Below are 17,951 nucleotides of genomic sequence, written 5' to 3'. Positions count from 1 at the left end.
ACAGTACATAAGATCAAAACTCGCATGTTTTATGTAACTAAAGTGTGTAATTATGTGGGCTAAAGACAATAATTAAGCTGGGTATCGTCACTGATTTCTAGAATCGATTCAATTCCGATTCGATTTAATTCGATTTGAATCTGAGAAATTTTGACAGTCAGAAATATTATAAGTCAGATCAGTACATTTACATATTTTTGTATCTATAAAAAGGAAGCTGACACACGCAAGACCTTATCAAAGGTGTGAGCATCACAGCAGATGCCTTTGTGTCAAAGTAGCTGAAGATAAAACACAGAAAAACATGAAGGTGATTTAAACAGTAAAAGTCAGAGTGATTTCATGACGATGTTTATGTGAAGCGTAGTTTGGATCTTCTTTTGCTGCTGGTTCAGTCAATATTGTTTGGAGAAAGATCAAACTAACAGCTTCAGAATCAGCGCAAACAGGGCGTGAACACAAAGCGAGGACCCATCGACAGATCAGAATCAGCGAGCTGTCGGCTTTCAGCCCCGACCGTGTCCGTGCCGTCAGGTGAGAAAGGCGACATCTCACTGATTCTGATCCGCGCTGTGTGTTTACGTCTTTGTGCAGAATCCGTGTACCTGTCTTAGCTGTTTGGTGGTTGTTGAAATTTTGTGAGTTTCACCTGACATTCTGGCTTTTCGGGCAAAATAAATTTATATTAAAAAATCGATTCAGGATTTTAATGAATCGATTTTAGGTTATCCAAGCCAGAATCGATTTTAATCGATAAATCGATTATAAAAACCCACCCCTAGCACACAGTCAGTTAAAAACGGTTTAATTTTAATACAAAAATAAAAGTAAACGTGATGATCTATCAATAGGGACAAGTCTACAATTGCGGGTCACAGATTTTATTTTCTCCACCCAACTCTGGACACTGTTAAATATCCCAATTCTTTGATCTTTCAGCTGAAGGAATAACAACACTCGGTGTATAAATAATCTCTTTATTCCATATTACATACAACACTTTGAGCAATAAAAAATCTCTAGACTGGAGATGTGGACAGGAGGGTGTCCACCAGATCTCAAAATGTCTTTCTCACATTCGTATAGCTTTGCCCCCCCTTCCACAGTCATAAAACCTAAACATCCACAATCTTTCTCTCTCTCAGTGAGCCTGAATTTTGACCTTGGCTTCCTGTGCAGTATGTTCTGTTCTTCCCAATCAGACAAATAAGGCCATGATTTTCTGAAAACAGTATTTCTTATGAATCAGCAGTATAATTCATTCACAATAAATCAGCAGTCTAATGTAATAAAAATCAGTCTAATCAAGCAGCAATTACCAGCTGCTGCTATTGTAACCAATACGTCTGCTCACTAAAGAATGAGTGAAGCAATATAGATAACAGCAGAGGAGAATTTATTTAGGGTCTGATGGCAATTTACCATCAGTGTCCAGCACTTTAAAGGACAGTCGACTGTCATAAAGCAGCCGCAAACCAATAGCAATAGAAAAACTCAAAATCATTGAAGAACATTTTAGAACTGAACACCCAATACAGATATATACATATATACTGAATATCACACAATCTCAGATAAGCAAATTAACACTGGGTTACACTATCACCTTCTTCTAAGTCAAGAGTTAAATGCAACCTAAAATTACATAGTGATTTCACAATCTTTAATTAGGGGTATAACGTGGTATAAGATATATAAGGTATAATAATCTCACAACACTAATTTCCCCAGTTCCACTAATCAGGGGGCAAGACCTCTCTAGGGATATAAACCAACCTCTCCTGAAGACAGTCCTCCATAGGAGTAGAGTCATGAGGTCTACGGGTGCTAGAAATGCCTGATTGGGACTCCAAACCGTCGCCAGTAAATTAAATTACAGATTACACTTTGTTACCACCAGGAATTACCAGCTGCTGCTTTGCCTAAAAATAAATAAAAACAAATGTAAAAAGTTTTTTATACACACACACATAAAAATAGAAAAAATAATTTTACACAAACCAACTGACTAATCGCTGTGTAAACTTAGAGGCTCGTTTGTGACCCGTGGTACGTACCTATTTAAAATAGGACAGAGCCGTAGGTGCACAGTCAGTTAAAAAAATGTTCAATTTTAATACAAAAATAAAAGTAAACGTGTAACAGCGACACCTAAAAACAATTAAAACTTTACTTTGTTAAGCACGATATAACCAATAAAATTATATGATTGCCCATGAGACAGGATAAGCGCTGCGGGGAACCGGTTAAGAAATAATCAACATATCACACACGTTAAAAAGGGGCGGCAACTCACACAGAACCCCAAATAGGCAAGACACTATATAAAAAAAAGGCAAAACGTCAGTGCCGTCTTCACTTCGGCCCACTGCGCTGCATGCAAAAAAAAAAAAATGGTAATGGTGCAGCGCCTTCACCATCTGCAACGTATATAAAAAAAAAATCATTCCTGGTTTATCCTTCACGCTTGAGCTTGAGGGTCCTGCGCAGTATCTTAGCTGTTCCCAGGACTGCGCTCTTCTGGACAGAGATCTCCGCTGTTTTTACCGGGATCTGCTGGAGCCAGTCACTATATATATATATATATGTATATATATGTATATATATATATATGTATATATATATATATATATATATATGTATATATATATATGTGTATATATATATATATATATATATATATATATATATATATATATATATATATATATATATATATATATAGACTTCGTGGGACACCAGATCAGTTCTGGGTCTGGTTGAATTGGGGTTTAGTCCCGTGTCTTGATACAGCCCCGACCTTGTTCTGCCTTGCTGCTTCATTAAAAACTAGTTAACGGTGCCCTGCATATGTGATATATATCTATATATATACATATATAGATATATATATGTATATATTTGGGGCGATCGTGGCTCAAGAGTTGGGAGTTCGCCTTGTAATCGGAAGGTTACCGGTTCGAGCCCTGGCTCGGACAGTCTCAGTCGTTGTGTCCTTGGGCAAGACACTTCACCCGTTGCCTACTGGTGGTGGTCAGAGGCTAACGCTACAGTTGGGTGATGCTAGGACTGTGTGGCAGAGATAGGAAAGAGAAGAATTTGGTGTTGCTTGTGTGAGTGGAAATGGCCCTCTTTGACTGGCACGTGCACACACACTCTCGTGCACACGCACAGTTACAAGTATAGTTTATTATATTTTATCACTGCCCTTTTATACAGACCCACAATGTTTCTCTTTCAATGTTTCCTACACATACACCATGTATATAGTTTCACTCACATATATGTATACATATACATTGCTTTTTATGTTATTTTATTTATCTATTTATTTATCCCCCCTCCCCCTCTGTTGTATATAGGCTTCTCTTATTATTGTTTTTGCACCTTTGTGGTCCAGCTACCCAATTTCACTGTGCGACAAACTGCACAATGACAATAAAAGCTCTAAGTCTAAAAGTACGTGCACACGCAGGCACTCACATGCTAGAACATACATACACAAACACACTGTTTTGAGTTTACGACACACTGAGTGGGTTTTACGATGGGGACGCTTCTATAAAACTGGTTGTAACAAACAAAGAGGTTGAGAGCTGCAGAGGGACACATGCCTTGTACATCTCCCCTTCTGGAAGGTCCATGCGTAACAGAAGATGAATAAAAGTTTTCTGAAATGATGGTGTAGTCTCTGGAGGCCTGAGGAATAAAAAAGAACCGGGGGGAAACTGCTTTATGTCACACTATCAACAGATTTTCATATGGTTAAATTTGAATGTGTTTTCCTCTCATGCTTCAACTGCCATCGTTGTCTGAAAAAAAACCTCCTTTACCGCCAGCAATGAATCCTGGGATATGGTAGGACAAGAAGGATACACCCAACCCATCCTTCAAATTCGAGGAAAACAAAGACGCATTTGTCGCCACATTTGGTGGACTCTTCGATTTGGGACAACCTTAGTCGCATCGCTGTGACGTCATTGCCCGGAAATACGGCAACTGAGGCGTCCTTTCCCTGAATTTGGACACAGCCAACGTTTTCTGTTTTCTGTGATTAGTCACAGCTGTGTTCCCCTCCCGTTTGCCATTTCCTTATTACCCTCTGTGTGAGTATATATAGGATGTGTCTAAATTCAGGGATAATGAAGGCCACATTTTTACAGTAGGTCTTTCTTTGCTCTTTTTCCCGACTTTCTTGTTTTATTTCTATTGTTCAATAACAACATAGACAAAAAAGTAAGTATTTTATAGTTTATGTATTCTGACAAAGGAAGAGATAACTAAATCATCATATTAACAACACTGCTGGTGTTGTTGGTGCATTGCAATCTAAATTCTCTAAGCATGACTGTGAACAAACACAGAAACCAGACAGGTGTGCAGATGTCTTTACAAGGATTAGATTTACGTCACAGAGAAGAAGAAACATGGATGTGGAACATATAAAACCTGCTTAACACATCACTCTGATACTGAATTCATTCATTAATTGAGGTAGCAGCAGGTTGTCTGTTTGATGGCTATGATTAAGACAGCTGCATCAATTCCTCTTTACAGACAGATGTATAACAGCAGCTCACGGCCCTGCAGTTACACTGAGAGAAAACATTTTGAATACTGCTATACACTGTGCTGACAGTCAAAGAGATGATCAGCAAAGGGTTGTGACTTGAATATTTAGCTCAAGTCCTATTGGTTATCTGTTTTCTTAAAGCCAGGATGCTCTCAGTGGTTTAAAAGCTGGAGACGGTCCAGTTGCCAGGAGAGCTTCAGATTTTAAAATTTTACACCTCAGAGTTTATAAAAATCTTATAACAAATTAGAAGTGGATTTTCAAGATATGCACTCTTTAAAATGCTCTGTGGCTCACTGTTCAAGTACTCATGGATGTAAACTTGTGCCTAAAGGAAGAAGTTACACTATAAAGGAGACGAGCAAGGTGGTAAAACAAAGCAGAGCAAACAGCATATCTAGCAGAGTTACACTCAAAATAAAAGATTCAGGTTGGAAAGACGTGAAGCTCCTCCAGCTGTTTATCTTCATGTTCCTGTTTGGATGAAACACACTGGATCAGTTGTGTGTCGTTATACAAATGCATTAACATATTTGTATTTGGATCTGCTGAGGTACCTGCTCTCACTGATGAGTACACAACATCTGGATCAGCTGGGTACTCTGTAACACAACATAGAGTAGTGCAACAGGTTCATTCACTTGAATTTTATTTATAGAGTCAATTCATAACAAGAGATTGAGAGTGGCCTTAGTGGGCTCCGACATCTAAAAGTATTATTGCTGCAGATTAATTAATATTACAGTAAAATCATTTACTCGTGGGTAAAAGTACTCAGACTCTTTTGACTGGGTCATAATAAAGTCCATTAGTCCTTTGGAAACAAGGCAAATTTAGTCATCTAGCCATTGTAAAATGGTCTTTACCTTTGTTCAACCATCTAAAAATTTACATTAGAGAAATGTGAAATCATATTTTTTCTTCTTCAGTAATTAGCTAATAAGGTGTGGTGTTGTATCAGAGCTAACACAGTTACCTCCTGGACGGAGTCCTTACACTCCTCACTAGGTACCCAGTTACCACCTCTAGTCGCAGATATATTGTTGCTCATGATATAGAGAGGATTGTGAACTTATCAGGAAGTTGGTGGTACAATCACCAACTCCTGCCTCTAGATATTGAAATGCCCTTGGGCAAAGTATGAACCTCATATACCCCCTGAGGCATCCATCTTGGGCTATGCGTGAGAGTTAAATATAAAAACTCCTGTTTAACAGGAAGAAACCTCCAACAGAACCAGGCTCAGGCAAGGTCGGCCATCTTTCACGACTGGTAGAGTAGTAGAACTCGACCTAAATAACAGATAAGTCCAAAAATATTTGGGGACAGAGACTGCTGTACAGCATTTATAGTAGTTGTAGTCTATGTTCCACATAGACTGAACATGAACTGAAAACACCAGGTGAACCACCCAGGAACCCTGACCAATAGCAGTGAAGGATTCCAGGGTGAGGTAAGAGAGAAGTAATCATAAGGACCAAGATTTGTAATTGTTTCAAAAAGAGAAACCAAGAGAGGCCAAATAAGTATAAACGAGTGCTCTTAAGATGAGTTGAAGATCTTCCTCTAGCTTCCTGGGCATGAGGACTGGAGAGCAACATCAGAAGAAAGGACTTTGGAGATTTTAGTGACATGTGACAAATCATTGTCCAACCACTGTGAACATAAAAATTGGAGCTATAACTATAACTTTTGTTGAATTGTTGTCTCAAAAGAGATTTGAGGGCTTTGTACTCAATAATACCCATGGATGTTACTGCGCACAGGATGGAAAGGAGTTTGTCACCATAATGTACGTCTTCCCCTCCTCTCTAATTCATCTCGAGACCAATAAAAGATCAGCATCAGTATAGAGTGCATTTATTAGATTAGGATAAAATTCTGGTGATTTAATTAAGTGATTCTTACCATGTGCTAAAGCATTTGCATTGCCCATGCTAGATTGCTCTTGACCTGCAAGGTTACTCAGGCAGTCATTGAGAACCTTCACACTGAGAACCTTCACAGACATCAGGCAGTCATTGAGAACCTTCACAGACATCAGGCAGTCATTGTCAGAGGAAACAGGTTCATAACTGGAGATAGGCAGTTAAAGCTGGGTGAGTCTCCTCACTGGTTCAGTCCGGTTCCTTCATTATCTGTTGGGGAACACTCCTTGGAGTCAGAAACTTGAACCCTTTAAATGAATGGCCCGTCCAGGTTTCCTGTACTAACTGACTGATCCAGCAGTCCGTCAGACCTGTAAAGATCTGTGGGTCACGCAGAACTCTACAGGCTAGGCAACAGCAGCCTGACTGCTATTAGTTATTGAGTGAAAGAATGAAAGGATGCCAGAATTGTTACTTGTTACTGGCCCCCGAGCTCAGTTAAAACCAAGGAGGTACATGTCTATGATGCTGTCAGGCATGCATACAAGCACATGGAGGCCATACAAGCTGCACATCACCAAGGATACTGTAGCTCCTCACAAAACAAAAGCCTCTATTCAGGAGTACTCGACTCTTGAATACAAACATTAACACGAACGTGCACCTTAAAGAAGATACCCTGCAACCTGGAAAGCAAAATGTGTCTCACTGATATCAGTAACAGGAAATCCCAAATTGTTACTAATGTGGTGTTGTCATGGAGTCCTCTCCTAAATTTCTCCCGTACAAATGCAGTGTAGTCAGGAAGCATTCAGTGTGTACCTAATGGTAGGTGTATGTGCCCTGGTCAACTGTCGGCAGACAGTGTAACTCTGGTGTTAATAAATTTTGCTAAAGACTTCCTCCTTACTAAAGCAGCACCTCTGTAAAATGATATTCTTATTATCAATCTACAATCAAAGCCCATTCCTCTAAATATAAAGCAAAACAAATGGTTTGTTGAGGCTGTAATCGTCCATCATGGATCTTCTTTAACCATGTTTACAGTGAAACAATTTGCTCCTTTGTGAAAAACACTCCAAAAACTGATTCAAAGGAGCCAAAATCACCAATGATTTCATCCCATGGTCTAAGTATGAGTGGATGTTGCAGAGGTTACCAGTATTTCTGCCCGCAGGTCTCTGAGATCTGATTTGAACTTGGCCATAAGTGACCTCAGAAGGGCCTGTGAATGAGAGAGAGATGATGATTTACTGAACAGAGAAACAAGGTCATCCAGAAACACTGACTCAGCTAAAGATAATAATAATAATGTTATTGTGTTATTGTCAGGTGATAAAAATTGTATGTCCCGATCAGGGTCATCCTTGGTGTTCACACTGAGGTCCAGCGGTTGTAGTTTCAACTGCCAAAGCAAATTATATCTTTTACACAACAGATATTTTTCCTGTACTTCCTTCTGAAAAAATGTGAACATGACAAATTGGTGACCCCGTGTAATTTTTTTGGTTGAAAGAAAGGAAAAAAGGAGAATTGGAGAGGGACCCTGATGGAGTTGCTGTCAGACACCAGTTGTGGTGTCTGACAGCAACTCCGTCAGGGGCTGATTCATCACATTTAGTCATCATCACAGTCACGTTTAGAAAAGGCCTTCAAAATAAAGGTACACAGAGCCAGTTGCTCATACCGAAATCTGCAAAGTTGGATATACACCAAATTTAAATGCGAGCAGTCGAAGTTCTCTCTGTCAAATTGTTCAGAACACTGTTTATATAATATGAACTCAAAAAACTCATCTTCATCTATTCTCCATCTATTCTCCATCTATCATCTTCAATGCCCTGTACCAACACAGAACAGAGCAGTTATCTGAACGCTACTCCAACAGAGGTCGATTATCTTGTTAATAATTTTACCTCCTCACTACGTACGACTCTGGATACTGTAGCTCCTGTGAAAACTAAGGTCTCAAATCCGAAGTCCCTGACTCCGTGGTATAATTCTCAAACACGTAGCCTAAAGCAGATAACTCGTAAGCTGGAGAGGAAATGGCGTGTCACAAATTTAGAGGATCATCATTTAGCCTGGAGAAATAGTTTGCTGCTTTATAAGAAAGCCCTCCGCAAAGCCAGAACATCTTACCATTCGTCACTGATTGAAGAAAATAAGAACAACCCCAGGTTTCTCTTCAGCTGTAGCCAGGCTGACAAAAAGTCAGAGCTCTACTGAGCCAACAATCCCTTTAACGTTAACTAGTAATGACTTCATGAACTTCTTCACAAATAAAATTTTTATCATTAGAGAAAAAATTACCAATAATCATCCCACAGATGTAAGCTTAAATAGTTTTACAGCTTTTGATCTAACCCCATAAATTGAATTTCAAATATGTTTCATAATTTTGTGTATGTGTATTGTGTACCTGCAGTGTGTGTCCTCACAGCAGAGTAGACTGTATCTGGATCAAGAGATTTTTTTTCTGGAAGATAAACAGAGATCAAACAGATAAACTGCACAGTAACTTTAATTCATTCTTTTTTCTTTTTTTTTGTCTGTCCCGTTTGGCTCTTTTGCCATCTGAATTATTGTCCAAAGCCGGGGTGGGCAATCTCAGGCCTCGAGGGCCGGTGTCCTGCAGGTTTTAGATCTCACCTTGGGTCAACACACCTGAATCACATGATTAGTTTTACATCTAAAACCTGCAGGGACACCGGCCCTTGAGGCCTGGAGTTGCCCACCCCCGGTCTAAAGGCAAAGAAAGATGCCCAAGGGATTTACTTTACCAAATGGACCATCCCAGCCTATTGGTCTATTTGAGTCAACTTTTATTGTTTATTTTATTTTATTTTCACTTGCTAAACACGGGGCAGACTTGACTGGGGAAAAGAAAGGGGAGAAAGAAAGAGGGAAAGAAAAACAGCTGAGAAGAGGGACGGGGAAAAAGGGCAAAAAACAAAAACCAACAGAATAAGCAGACAAAAAATACATATATGGATCACCTGTTGAGAAAGAAAAAAGAAAGCAAGCAGAAGAAAACGAGAGTAATAAACAACATCACGATGATCTATGGGAATATAACAGTAAATACTAAGTATTAAACATTATTGTGCAGCACTAAGATCGAATTCATTCATTCGAATTCATTCTAACCTTCCCAAAATGGCAGCAAAGTGCCTGCACTGTGGACAGCTAAGGCTCAAGTACACTCAGCTTACCTCGCCTCTTCTTCTTCTGTCTGGTGTTGATATCAGCATAGGTCACTTCTTCAGGAGCAGGTGAAGTCTTGGTTACTGAGAAGGAAAAGAAAATCAGAAACAGACTCAAAGCAGCTCTTGTATGTAATGGTGCATTACTGTGTAGTGCTAGATCAGAGGAGAAAGCTGAGGTGGAACAGGTCAGGGAGTAGTTGTAGGTCGTACTGGTTGGTATAGCAAGTAACTAGCGATGTGAATTGATAAGAATGTAGTGATTCATTATTGGTATCACATATCAATTTGATTCTCTTATTGATTCTAACTGGCTTTGCTTTGAGAGTCGGCATCATCATTAAAGCAACATATCAAAAACAAAAATACATACATACATTTGTGTTAATTACATGCTTTGGGTCAAAGGTTTGTACATTATAGAAGTATTCCCCCTGTTTGTTGTGATCAGTGTTGGGATCTTTATTTAGATAAAGTAATTATTAGGTATATTACACAAAACACTTTAAGTATAATTACTAGGGGTGGGACTCAATTGAAAAAAATAATCTAATTAATTAGTCTTGGTAATTAATTCATCTTGATTAACTTAATTTAATCGCACAAGAAAATTTGCCCCAAAGTGCAAAACATTTTTTATTTTTGGGAGGGGGTTTTACTGGATGATAAAATAAATAATAGACATGGACATGAATATTTTAAACTCAAGCTATGCTGGTATTAGGTATTTTCTGTTCTGCAGTTTGCTCTCTAGTGGTTGTTCTTGTGTATTTTCTACTCTGCAAGATGTAGCCAGAGGCACTTTCACCTGTTAATCTGTTGCCATCCATGCTTTCACAAGTTGATAAACAGCATCATCTGTAAGTAATATTGTTTGTTATCACTGAGACGACTTGTGTGCATTATTGTTTTTTGTGAAGGCGTGATATAGTTGGTAGTTTGAATTTAATTTGAATGCATGTATAACTAGGGCTGCTCGATTACGGCAAAAATGATAATCACGATTATTTTCACTAAAATTGAGATCTCGATTATGTGACGATATTTATTTAACAATAACAATGTATTGAATAATGGCTTTAAAGATGTCAAAAAATAATATAAAATAGTGTGCAAATACTGATAACAGTGCAAATGTTTGCAATATAAAAAAGTAAATGAAGCATGTAAACATCTATGTTTAGTGAACTTCAAAATACTGCATAATACTGGTTGTTCACTGTGTTAATTGAGCAGTGGTCTTTGGCGCGTTTGTTATCTCCTTGTGTCTCTGGGAGCTACTGGGATGTTTAGTCGCGTTGTACAGGGGAGCGTGAATGGAGGTCTGTGAGGATGAAGCAGGTGTTGTCAAGAGTGTTTTCTCTATGTTCCTTCATTGTTTGATCGTTTGTCACTTTGTGAGCGGTCTTCAAATGATTGAAGAAATTTGTAGTGATGCTCTGTGGTGCAACTACCACACCGTAGCAAAGTTTCCACACTATGTCTACTTGATCCACGTCTGACTCCGCGAACCCATAATGTTTCCACACCACTGAAGTCGTTTTACCTCTCTTTTCAACCAACGGCATTCTTTCTTCAGCAGCCATTATCCTCTCCTCTCCAAATAACTTCTGCTTAGCTTTCCAAGCTTCCCTCGGGTCCTCTTAATTGTTGTGACGCGTCTTCGAAATGCAGAGAGGTGCGCTCAATTTGCCACACCGAGCAGCGCGATAGGAGGAGCTAATAATTGGCTTAGTCATTTTTAATGATCGTTGAAAGCCCAGATCGTAATCGCGATTAAAATTCGATTAATTGAGAAGCCCTCTGTATAAACTAAGCTAGTAAGGTTAAGCTAGCTCATATGCCATGTGGTTTCTTTAACATTTTGATCATTGTGATTTCATTTGATGTTTTATTCGGGCACTCACTAAGCAGAGAAATATTGTGCTCATATTTTTATAATATGTGACTTACTGGTGTGTTTGTTATATTTTATATTGATGCAACATTTTTATTGGTTTATTTCTGGTTTTGTCAACAGTTTCACACTTTTGCCTTATTAAATCATCTAACTCAACACATCTGCCTGTTCCTTGGATTTTGATTAGGAGAGTGTTTAGCTGTCTGTATAGCTGAGTTTATGTTTACTAGGACAACATTTAGTGAGGACAAAACAGTGAAAAGTTGAACCATCACATCAAGCTGTGAAGGAATCTCGACAGCCCATTTCTTAGCCACCAGTAACCAGTGAGTAGAAGAAAAACACCAAAGAGGCTACGCTCGCTTCTTCTGTATCTTTTTACGGGATTTGAAGACCCATTCAACTGCCTGTATTAAACGATGTCAAACCCTATCAACGCTGTATCAGAGCCTGGAGCTTAGGTCAGATGCCTCAGCTGCATTTTCCAAGCAAAGTTCAAATAAATTTTCAGCTAGTGCCGCTGCTGCTAGAGCTCGTGCCAAGGCGGAAGCTGCACGAATGCGAGCAACCTATGCAAAATGTCAAATAGACATGCGAGTGGAGAAAGCATGCATAGAGGCTACATTGAATGCACTAAAAGAAGAGTGTGAAGCTGAGGCTGCCTCAGCAGAGGCTCAAGTATTTGAGGCTGCTGCAGATTTAGACAACTGTGACCTTGGGAGTAAAGCCAGTCATGCTCAAGCAACGAAGCAGTCATTACAGCGAACTGATGAGTTCATCCAAGCACATTTCTCTTCAGGGCAGAGTTACGCTTCAGCTCAAAATGAGAAAGAAACAGAGGCTGCTGCTTCTGTACCACAACACAGACACCTCCCAGATATTGTAGTTCATCGCGTCAGTTGTGACACACAACAGCTGTATCCTTCTGCTTGTTCGGCTGAAGGCCTGCACCCAGACAACCAGAGAAAAGAATCGCCCTGACCCTCTGTCTTTTAACACAGACAGAGATGTTCCCTCCATGCACACACATCGCTACACAGACTCCCCAGTCACCACTGGAGGCTCGAGGTGTGTCTGAGTTAGCTATATATCTGGCACGCCAAGACCTTATCACAGCTGGACTATTAGTGATGGGATTTCCGGCTCTTTCTAGAGAACCGGCTCTTTCGGCTCACTAAAAAGAGACGGCTCTTCAGGTTTTTCGTCGCTTTAATTAATTTATTATTAACGATAATATAAAATTATGCACAAGAAGAATTACTAATGTAAAAAAAGTGGTTTTATTTATATATGTTTATATATAAATATATGTGGTGGCCCCTTGAGACAAAGCTCGTACAAACTCCAAAACACATTCCTAGCGTTAACTGAACTTATTTATTAACCTTTATTTAACCAGGAAGATCCCATTGAGATTAAAAACCTCTTTTTCAAGGGAGACCTGGCCAAGATACGCAGCAGCAGGTGTCTCACAGTTACAGAGATTACTCAAACACAGGCATCAACAACACACATGCAACAATAAGTGAAAGAAAACAAATAAAATAAAATACAATTCAATGAAATTTAATAAAAAAATTAAATAAAAAAAAAAAGTCAGTTAAAATGACAATCAATCTAATTGAAACAGTTGCATATTATGGACTTGGCCTCAAGGATTCGTAGTTTAGATTTAAAAGCACTTAATGAAATGAATTCAGTCATTTTCCAGTCCTTCTGCAGTTTGTTCCAAGCCGAGGGTCATAAATGGACAAAAGCTCTTTTACCAAGTTCAGTTCGGGCAAGTGGAACAGAAAGCAACAAGTAACCATGCGGACGAAGAGAATACCGACCTGCATGTTTCATTAGCAAGCAGGGAACATATATAAGAAGGTAGCAACCCAAGTATTGCCTTATACAGTGGGGCAAAAAAGTATTTAGTCAGCCACCGATTGTGCAAGTTCCCCCACTTAAAATGATGACAGAGGTCAGTAATTTGCACCAGAGGTACACGTCAACTGTGAGAGACAGAATGTGAAAAAAAAATCCATGAATACACATGGTAGGATTTGTAAAGAATTTATCCGTAAATCAGGGTGGCAAATAAGTATTTGGTCAATAACAAAAATACAACTCAATACTTTGTAACATAACCTTTGTTGGCAATAACAGAGGCCGTTTACTGTAGGTCTTTACCAGGTTTGCACACACAGTAGCTGGTATTTTGGCCCATTCCTCCATGCAGATCTTCTCCAGAGCAGTGATGTTTTGGGGCTGTCGCCGAGCAACACGGACTTTCAACTCCCGCCACAGATTTTCTATGGGGTTGAGGTCTGGAGACTGGCTAGGCCACTCCAGGACTTTCAAATGCTTCTTACGGAGCCACTCCTTTGTTGCCTGGGCGGTGTGTTTTGGATCATTGTCATGTTGGAAAACCCAGCCGCGTTTCATCTTCAAAGTTCTCACTGATGGAAGGAAGTTTTGGCTCAAAATCTCACGATACATGGCCCCATTCATTCTGTCCTTAACACGGATCAGTCGTCCTGTCCCCTTGGCAGAAAAACAGCCCCATAGCATGATGTGTCCACCCCCATGCTTCACAGTAGGTATGGTGTTCTTGGGATGCAACTCGGTATTCTTCGTCCTCCAAACACGACGAGTTGAGTTTATACCAAAAAGTTCTACTTTGGTTTCATCTGACCACATGACATTCTCCCAATCCTCTGCTGTATCATCCATGTGCTCTCTGGCAAACTTCAGACGGGCCTGGACATGCACTGGCTTCAGCAGCGGAACACGTCTGGCACTGCGGGATCTGATTCCCTGCCGTTTTAGTGTGTTACTGATGGTGACCTTTGTTACTTTGGTCCCAGCTCTCTGCAGGTCATTCACCAGGTCCCCCCGTGTGGTTCTGGGATCTTTGCTCACCGTTCTCATGATCATTTTGACCCCACGGGATGAGATCTTGCGTGGAGCCCCAGATCGTGGGAGATTATCAGTGGTCTTGTAAGTCTTCCATTTCCTGATGATTGCTCCCACAGTTGATTTTTTCACACCAAGCTGCTTGCCTATTGTAGATTCACTCTTCCCAGCCTGGTGCAGCTCTACAATACTTTTCCTGGTGTCCTTCGAGAGCTCTTTGGTCTTGGCCATGGCGGAGTTTGGAGTCTGACTGTTTGAGGCTGTGGACAGGTGTCTTTTATACAGATGATGAGTTCAAACAGGTGCCATTCATACAGGTAACGAGTGGGGGACAGAAAAGCGTCTTACAGAAGACGTTACAGGTCTGTGGGAGCCAGGGATTGTCCATGTTTGAGGTGACCAAATACTTATTTGCCACCCTGATTTACGGATAAATTCTTTACAAATTCTACCATGTGAATTCATGGATTTTTTTTCCACATTCTGTCTCTCACAGTTGAAGTGTACCTCTGGTGCGAATTACTGACCTCTGTCATCATTTTAAGTGGGGGAACTTGCACAATCGGTGGCTGACTAAATACTTTTTTGCCCCACTGTATATAGAACTGTATAATTGAGAGTTCCTCCGACTTACCAAAGCAGGCCATCCTACCTGAGAGTATAAATCACAGTGGTGAGTCTGAAATTTAGCGTTAGTGATGAACCTCAGAGAAGCATGATGCACAGAATCAACCATTCGAAGACATTGAGCAGAAGCATTCATATATAGAATATCACCATAATCCAGCACAGGCAAGAATGTTGCAGCAACAAGTCGCTTCTTTGTTTTAAAAGAGAAAAACAACTTATTTTGAAAATAAAATCTCAGTTTTAACTTCAGGTTTTTCACAAGATTCTCTACATGTGGTTTGAAGGTGAGCGAAGTATCAATTAAGATTACCAGATATTTACGCGTGTGAACCAACTCTATTTTATTACCTTCAAGAGTGGTTACTGATGGGATTATTTGGGCCAAATTCCTTGATTTAGAAAACAGCATGAGCTTTGTTTTGTCTGTGTTGAGAACAAGTTTCAGTTCCACTCTAATTGCAGCTGTGATAGTACTATGATTCTTCCTAAAGCCTGATTGATATTCAGATAAAATGGCATTGGTATGTAAAAACTCCTTTAACTGCTCACACACAAGAGCTTCAAGAACTTTGGCCAGCACAGATAGATTAGATATTGGTCTGTAATCAGTTAACACTGCTGGGTCGCCCCCGTTTTAATAGCGGAATAACAAAAGCTGATTTCCATACTGAGGGAATTTCATTCGTATCCAGTGTGAGGTTGAAAAGTGTTGTGAGAGGCTCTGCCACAAAATCAGCTGCCAGTTTCAAGAAGTAAGGATCTAGTAAGTCTGGCCCTGGAGATTTTCCAGGATCTAACAGTTTAAGAGCTTTACAGACCTCCTGCACAGAGAAAGGAACAAAGTTAAATGGCTGACCAGTGTACACTGGAAGGTTTGTGTCAGATTTTACATAGACTGGGGTTCAGAGAGTCAAACAAAGAGCCAGAAGATATAAAGTGCTTGTTAAAGCAATTCATAATCTCCTTCCTATCATAAACGGAATCCTTAAAAACATAGGTGGGTGATCTAGGTAGCTCTTCCAAAACAGAGCTACCTAGATCACTTAAATTACACAACTGAAAACATATGTGTATTGTTTCTTTATTTATACACAAGCAGTCATATATATTCAAATAATTAAAAAATAATATTCATTTTGCTACTACCACACACCAAATCCTGTCGTTGGTACTTGCTGGCTTGTGTAGCAACTAGGTAACAAAAGCTCAACACTGCGCCTAGCATTCTGGAGCACTTCTGTTGTCTTTTGTACGTGTTTTGGAGTTTTTACGTGCTTTGTCTGTAGGGGCCACCGTAAATATACTTCTATTTATTCACTCCACATAAAATGTAATAAATAAATCATATAATACAAAAAACCAACTAGTCACAGTTCAACTTTTAACTATTTCAATTTTCAGCTTTTTTCTTTTAAACAAATTTAAAGTGAAACAACACAAAACACTGCAAACCACAACACAATTAAATATAAATTAAAATATGAAAAAGAAGATGCATATTCTCTGTCATATGGGCCTGCATGAATAAACTTTCTGAATCCTTTTTCATGATTACTATACCTTTCTAATGTGACGTTGTTGTCCCTGGCTCTCTCTCTCTCTCCTGTTCCTGTGCTACTGCGAGTGTAACTACCGCCCCTCCCCCCCTCTGCCCAGCGTAAAGCACAAGGCTCGTGTGCGGAGTGAAGCGGAAAACACGGCTCGCAATAACTAGCCGGCTCGCGTCGTTCACGTCAAAGATCTAAGAGCCATTTCGTTTGCGACCGACACATCACTACTGCATAATCAAGATACTCAGAAACCCAACTAAAAAATAATCTAGGAAGTAGGAACTTTAAGGCAGAATACAAATAAAGACTGATGGAGGACAGACTAATGTCATATTTATACTAATATTGACATCAACAAAAACAGAAAGATGGTGACTGATAGAATAAAACTCAAATAATTTGTACAGAAATGGAGATAAAAACACACAAAGAAACTCCAAACCATGGGTTTAAGACATGTCTTTTGGATTGTTTTAGTGTTTTTTTAGGACTTTCTTTTTTCTCAAGTACACCGTGTCATCGTCTCCCTGCATATGCTAGTTCAAGTGGATCAAATCCTAATCCAGCCTGATCACTAAAATGGTAAGAGCAGCACCTCAGTTCACTGTTTGAAGTTTTGAAACCCTCAGCAAACAGACTTCACCCTGACCAACACTCAGTTCATCAGAGACCAACCGTGATTGTTAGTTTGTATCATTGTGAAGATATATGACTTGTCCTAAAGTCTTAGAGTTGACTACAGCTGACTGTGAACATTAACAACATCCCAACTTCCAGAATAAGAGAAGCTTAACATCTAACTGGAGAGCTGAGACAGGCTGGCAGCTCTGAGCATCATCTCACATAGAAAAGGGAAAGTAGATCATCAGATCCTCATCAGTAAAGTCTGACTGTCACCCTCAGAGAGCTTCAAGTTTAAGGGGTTACCTGGTTAGTCCAGGTGAGCCATACCTCTCTGTTTCTTCAACAGAACCACACCTCCAACCAGGACCAGGACCAGGACTACAGGGAGGACCAGGAGATAAAGAGGCAGGGAGGAGGAAGAGTGTGGAGAAGAAGAGGAGGGAGGGAAAGTAGTGAAAAGAAGAGGAGATGTTGTGGTGGGAGGAGAATCTACAGGAGAGAGATCTGCAGGAGAGATGATGAAAGATGATGAAGATGGTTCAGTCAGTTCATTATCAGGTCAGCAGGTTAGTTTGTCTATAAACAGGAAGTGATATCAGTGTCCTGACCTCTGACCCTCAGTCTGCTCTGAGGAGAAGGTGGATGAATATCAGTAGAACACGAGTAGAGACCTTCATCAGACCGCTGGACTTTAGAGAG

At 39.8% G+C, this 17,951-nt stretch overlaps 1 long non-coding RNA gene and 1 pseudogene across 1 annotated transcript; one reads left to right on the top strand and one right to left on the bottom strand.

The window, feature by feature from the left end:
- Positions 1 to 17,951, top strand: part of LOC135932642 (uncharacterized) — a 310,350-nt pseudogene that overhangs the window by 19,961 nt on the left and 272,438 nt on the right.
- On the bottom strand, positions 4,983 to 7,651 carry LOC134620168 (uncharacterized). Its single transcript, XR_010092084.1, has 3 exons — positions 7,601 to 7,651; positions 5,131 to 5,175; positions 4,983 to 5,047 (listed from the first exon to the last, which is right to left on the bottom strand). It is a non-coding gene; the product is annotated as an uncharacterized LOC134620168 (long non-coding RNA).

The sequence above is a fragment of the Pelmatolapia mariae genome, linkage group LG3_W (genome assembly GCF_036321145.2).
Source record: "Pelmatolapia mariae isolate MD_Pm_ZW linkage group LG3_W, Pm_UMD_F_2, whole genome shotgun sequence".
Classification (NCBI taxonomy): Eukaryota; Metazoa; Chordata; class Actinopteri; order Cichliformes; family Cichlidae; genus Pelmatolapia; species Pelmatolapia mariae.
This window is presented reverse-complemented; position numbering and strand designations above follow the sequence as displayed.